We start from the raw sequence: 7,006 nt of genomic DNA on the forward strand, positions 1-7,006 counted from the left end.
AATAAGTTCAAAAGATCGTATACTCCTTTATATAGTAAATACACTTTTGTACCAAAAGCATCAACTAGCAAAACAGCATATTCTCATCATATTACCTGTCATTATTGTTGCAAAAAGGGACATACCATTGAAAAATGCAAATTTAGGAGAATTTTAGTTCCTAAAGGAGTATTTCAATGGTTGCCTAAGTGCAACAAAATGTGTACTCACTACCAAGGACCCAATGAAAATTGGGGACCTCCCTCTCTAAATTAATTTTGCAGGAAAAGTGTCTTGACATTGCCGAAAGGTTGTGGTTCCTTGATAGCGGATGTTCAAGACACATGACGGGAGACATATCACTCTTTGTTGAGTTCCACGCAAAGAAAAAGGGGTATCTCACCTATGGAGACAACAATCGGGAAGCTATACTTGGTAAAGGAAGTGTAGGTAACCCGTCTACCACAACTATAACTGATGTGTTACTAGTAGAAGGTCTTAAACATAATCTCCTAAGTATTAGTCAATTGTGCGTCAAAGACTTCAAAGTAACTTTTTCAAATTCTGGCTGCACAATAGAACATATTAAGAAAAGAGATATCATGTTTAATGGCACATGAGTAAACCACATTTATATGCTAAAACTTGGACGAAGGCATATTTTTTTTGGTTACTCTCAATCTAGTAAGGCATATAGGCATATAGGTTCTCTCAATTCAGTTACTACTTATTGTTGAAGAGTCAGTTCATGTGTCCTTTTGATGAATCTTATGCAAAATGTGTCGAGAAAGGTATATCTTTTGATAGTGCAGGCCCATCTATTGAAGACATTGTCAAAGATAAGGAAGACGAAAGTGAAAGTGTTGCAAAGGAAGATGCTAAGAAAGAGAAAGATGAGTCTCATGACAGTGTTGAAAAAGAAAGCATCTCAAACAATGAAGAACTTCCTAAGGCCTGGACAAATGTAAAAGATCATCCAATCGACAACATAATAGGGGACATCTCAAAGGGCGTGACAACACGCTCCAAGATAAGCAACTTTTGTCATCATTTTGCTTTTGTTTCACAAGTTGAACCGAAAAATGTGAAGGACGTGTAGCAACCTGCCTAAAATTTAAACTTAGAGAGTCGCCACCTATTCTACCAAGGCGAATAGGAAACCTATGCAATTAAGAGATCAGGGTAAGATACTATATTCAGGTCGAGGGAAGGTGTTAGGCACCCTCAACCCTTTCCTAAAGGTTAACATTGCAAAGATAAGGGTTATGGCAAAACATAAAGAAAGGTAACAAACAATTAATAGGGTTAAAGACATGATTAAGATTTGGAGGAAGGGGACTCGCCTTGTTGCCAAGTGCCTACGTATCTCCTTAGGGAGAATCAGAGTCAACGTAGTTCGGGCACAGGATTGTACGCCTTAGAATTGAAATTTGATTTTTTTCTTTGAATTTCCAAGAACTCCACTATGGCTTTTGGCTGCAAATCCTCCCTTTTCTGTCTGCAATTCTTGTACATATATATGACAGCATCCTAGGTTAACCCAATTAATTCTTGATTGAATCTGATTCAAATCTGATTGGGATTTGTTGTATTTTTAGAATGATTGGATTTGAAGAAGTTGAAGATGCAGGTTTGGATTTTGGCATGTTTGGATCCTTTTCACGTTACTATTTGCCTCTCTTTTATTTTTTATTTAATAAAAACTCTTGATATAATTATAATGGACAAATAAAAAACCATAGTATAATAATAATAATAGTATATAATGATAATATGAATCTAAAAATAATAACAATAAGGTAAATCTATTCTAAGTAAAAGTAGAAATAATAACTATAAAAATAAGAAATAAAAATATTATCAAACTAATAATTACTAAACTTAAAAATAATTTAGAACAAACAATTATATAAATGAATTTGGATTAGTAAAGATAAACTTATTTTAAACTAAACAAATATTTTAAACAAGCTATTTTAAAAGGCTAATGTTAGTAAGATTAAACCAAACTCTCATAAAATCAAAGTTAAAAAATAAAAAATAAAAAATTAAATGTTAGGATGGGCAAATTTTGGGGTATGACAACATATGCGTAAGAGAAGTTTGAATATGTCTTAAAAGACTAACTGAAAACAGTTAAGAAACGTCTTACAGAAGACTACCTAGAAAAGGTTCTTGGAAATGAATATATCTTAGAGAAGACTGTCTGAAAGGGTTTGAAAATAGAAAGGATAAGAAGGCGGGTCTTTAAAAGACTGTTTGGAAAAGGTTCCTGGAAAGGGTAAGAAGTATTTGAACACGTCTTAAAGAAGACTATATGGACAGATTGAAAAGTACCCTATAAATGTTCCTGAAAAGGATGCGAGAGTGGCATTGACATCATTTGATACTGAGCGACCTTTGCAACGTGCCCCCAGGTAATGGGCTTGCCCCATGGGCTATTTAGCGTCCTTGAGAGATTCCATGGATCTTGATTTGATTGCCCCATGTAAATGGGATAAATGACGAGTTATGCCCCGTGTGCATTTCAGCTATCTCAGTCATGTGTGAGAGATGCTTCTTCTTTTTGACAAGCTTTTAAAAGCTACTTCGTCAGTCAGTAGGATTTTTAGACATTAACCATGCCCCATGCAACTTCTCCCTGATGTTAACATTTAAATCTATATAGACAAGTGTACTTTATAATGAAATGCAAATGCATACGTCTGTCTTGAAAGTTTGAAAACATTTTTTTTTGAGTAAAACAAAGTTTTTTTTGTAAGAAAGTGATATCAACTCAGGAGTTATAGTAAACCTTAAGGAGTCAGGATACCTTTAGTAATGCTACGCTTTCGAACTAACCATGCTTCAGTTAGGACTTTTAAAGGTTGTAACGTGGCCTGGTTCACGGTTTAAAGAAACAAAAGATAAAGGCTCAAAGTTTATTTGTACCCATCCCAATCTTCGTGATGTTCTCCAGTCCTAGGCTCAGTTTAACTATGCATTTAGTCTCCAAACGAATTTGGAAATTGTGACATTGACATTTATGATGGTTCAAAAACCAGAGGTTTATCTGCAAAGGCAGTCATTCTCCTTTTTTTGCAATATTTTCCTTTTGTCGAAGGTACATAGTAACCTTTTTTCGACTTTGTTATCCCTAACTTTTTTTTGAACTGTTTGTTTTAAAACTACAGTCAGCGGGATGCCCCAATTTTGCCTAAGTCTCCTTAATAGGTTTTGACTTAGCAGGCCCTTGTAATGCTTTTTGCTTTTTTTTTTCCTTTGCGGATATTGACTGCCGGAATTAATGATGACGGGGAACCATCGGTGGTTATGTTCAAAGGAACAACTTGGAATAATTAAGTTAACTGAGCAGCTACCCTACCCCAGGTTATATATTAAGGGTTTTATTTTATATGAAGGAAAACTCCTACTTCTTTAGGCTCAAAGGGGTTGACAAGGGATTAACATCCTTATATCTCCACTGTTTGGGAATTGAACAAATGCCTGTACATCGTCAACACGGTCTGTTCGAAAGCGTAGTGTATGAAATTGTGGTATCGTTTTCGTCATTCTCCCTCAAAAGGTGTAAGACTTTTCACAAGAGTTGAATATCACAAATGAGAAAACCGAGTAAAAACACAGTTTTAAATATAGTGAGAACACTAGGAATGAATCAAGACAAACGTAAGCAATGCATTAATGATTTTTTTGAAAAGTACATAGCATATGTCATAAGACTAATGTTTAAACAAACGGAAAGAAATTGCAAATGGAAACAAAACTAATGATCTAAGAAATCCTCCTTCTAGCCACCTATGGTGTTAGACTTGCTAGGATCTTCGAACTCAATGAGCCCTTCTTCAATCAAATCTTGGATCTTGTGCTTCAATGGACCACAATCCTCTGTGTCATGACCAGGACTATCTGAATGATAAGCGCACCTAGCATGATGCTTGTACCCGGGAGCGGGGTTAGCCGGAGCTGAGTATGGAGGCAGCAGAGTTACCAAGTTCTGACTGAGCAAATGTTGTAGAGCTTGAGACAGCGGCATGTGCAATGGGGTGAATGATCGTTTTGGCTTGGACCTCCAGGGGCGTTGGCCACCCTGTTGTTTTTGCTGATCCTTCTGTTGTAGTGTTGGTGTTTGATTAACCAGGATCGCTCCAACAGTGTTGGGTTCCTTTTTTCCGTCATATGACTTCTTTGTGTGATAGGAACCTGAGGGTGCCCCTTGTATCTTCCCATTTTTGATTCCATCTTCAAATCTGATACGTTGGATCTGGATTATGGGCAATCTTGTGGTGCTGGATTGAGCGTGCATGGTAGGCGCGTGTGTAGAATGAAGCACTGGATCTGTGAAGTTTTAATGTGGTAAAAATTATCGTCCATGAGACCTTAATCTGAAGGAGGAACCTTTCTAGGTAATTTTGTTTAAAACATTCCACGCCTTCTATAGGAATCTTTTTAGATAGTTTTGTTTAAAACATTTCATGTCCTTTATAGGAACCTCTATAGGTAGTTTTGTTTAAAACGTTTCATATCCTTTATAGGAACCTTTCTAGGTAGTTTTGTTTAAAATATATCGTATCCTTTATAGGAACCTTTATAGGTAGTTTTGTTTAAAACATATCATTCCCTTTGTAGGAACCTTTATAGGTAGTTTTGTTTAAAACGTTTCTTGTCCTTTATAGGAATCTGTTTAGGTGAGTTTTGTTTAAAACATATCGTATCCTTTAGAGGAACCTTTATAGGTAGTTTTGTTTAAAACATATCATCCCCTTTGTAGGAACCTCTATAGGTAGTTTTGTTTAAAACGTTTCATGTCCTTTATAGGAATCTGTTTAGGTGAGTTTTGTTTAAAACGTATCATATCCTGTCTAAGAGCCTCTCCAGGTCAGTCTTGTCTAAGACGTATCACACCCTTTCCAAATTCTTTTATAGGTCAGTCTTGTTTAAGATGTATCGTACCTTTCTAGGCAATCTTGTTTAAGACATGTTGTAACCTGTATAGGTAATCTTGTTCGAAACGTTTTCGAATCCTCTCTAAAAAAACCCTCTTCAGGTAGTCTTCTGCAAGACATTCTTCTTCTAAGCACCTTTTCAGGTAATTTTCTTCGAGACATTCTTGTCCTAAGTACCTTTTCAGGTAGTCTCTGTCAAAAAAAAAAAACAATTTGGCATCCTTTTTAGTCTTCTTTAAGACATTCTACGAACCTTTCTGGGTGATCTTTTCTAAGACATTCGTTGTCCTCTCCAAGAACCTCTTTAGGTAGTCTTTGCAAAACATTTACAGCCTCTTCAGGTAGTCTTCCTCAAGACAAATTTCCGTATCCATTCCAGAAACCTCTTCAGGTAGTCTTATGTAAGACATTACTTTATATCTCTTCAGATACAACCAAATGGGTGGCATCTATAAGCCCATCTCCCCAGCAGAGTCGCCAGCTGTAGCAACCTGCCCTAAAAATTAATATTTAGAGTCGCCACCTATTCTACCAAGGCGAATAGGAAACCTTGCGCAGTTAAGAGATTAGGGTAAGATACTATATTCAGGTTGAGGGAAGGTGTTAGGCACCCTCAACCCTTTCCTAAAGGTTAACATTGCAAAGATGAAGGTTTGTGGCAAAAGATAAAGAAAGATGACAGACAGTAAATAGAGTTAAAAGGCTAATTATATTGAACATGATTAGAGTTTGGAAGAGGGGGACTCGCCTTGTTGCCAAGTGCCTACGTATCTCCTTATGGAGAATCAGAGTCAACGTAGTTCGGGGTACGGGTTGTACGCCCTTAAGGTTTGAAATTGAAGTGTATTTGAAGTTGTTTTGAAGTTGTTTTGAAATGCGAATGTTCGAAGGTATTTTGAATTACCTGATCGTAGTTGTGAACATCGCAGTGTTTGAAAAACTGTAGTCACGTGGTTTAGTGTATTTTAAATGTTTGGGCGTACAACCCTGATTTTAGTATGTACTATTAACCGCAATGATCAATAGGTTTGATCACCATAGTTAACGGATTGAAAGGGTATTGTTACCAATTCTAATCGATTGATTCGATTATCACTAATAACAAATAAATATGTTTTATAGAATTGATTATTTATTTTTTACCGTTATCCCTCGTAATCGATATATTCGATTATAAATAATAACGAATTGACAGAGAAATGCTAATCATCATAACTAATAAAATAGTTACAACCTTTTAGCAAAATATATTTTATTCGAATTTAATTAAAGAATTAGATGATTGATTATTACCCATCGCGACCAATAGATTCAGTCGAAACGAATAATAAATTAAATCCTAAACACTCTGGCCATTGGCCAGAGTGTTTAGGATTTAATTTATTATTCGTTTCGACTGAATCTATTGGTCGCGATGGGTAATAATCAATCATCTAATTCTTTAATTAAATTCGAATAAAATATATTTTGCTAAAAGGTTGTAACTATTTTATTAGTTATGATGATTAGCATTTCTCTGTCAATTCGTTATTATTTATAATCGAATATATCGATTACGAGGGATAACGGTAAAAAATAAATAATCAATTCTATAAAACATATTTATTTGTTATTAGTGATAATTGAATCAATCGATTAGAATTGGTAACAATACCCTTTCAATCCGTTAACTATGGTGATCAAACCTATTGATCATCGCGGTTAATAGTACATACTAAAATCAGGGTTGTACGCCCAAACATTTAAAATACACTAAACCACGTGACTATAGTTTTTCAAACACTGCGATGTTCACAACTACGATCAGGTAATTCAAAATACCTTCGAACATTCGCATTTCAAAACAACTTCAAAACAACTTCAAATACACTTCAATTTCAAACCTTAAGGGCGTACAACCCGTACCCCGAACTACGTTGACTCTGATTCTCCATAAGGAGATACGTAGGCACTTGGCAACAAGGCGAGTCCCCCTCTTCCAAACTCTAATCATGTTCAATATAATTAGCCTTTTAACTCTATTTACTGTCTGTCATCTTTCTTTATCTTTTGCCACAAACCTTCATCTTTGCAATGTTAACCTT

Source organism: Vicia villosa, unplaced genomic scaffold (assembly GCF_029867415.1).
Source record: "Vicia villosa cultivar HV-30 ecotype Madison, WI unplaced genomic scaffold, Vvil1.0 ctg.000506F_1_1, whole genome shotgun sequence".
NCBI classification, from domain to species: Eukaryota; Viridiplantae; Streptophyta; class Magnoliopsida; order Fabales; family Fabaceae; genus Vicia; species Vicia villosa.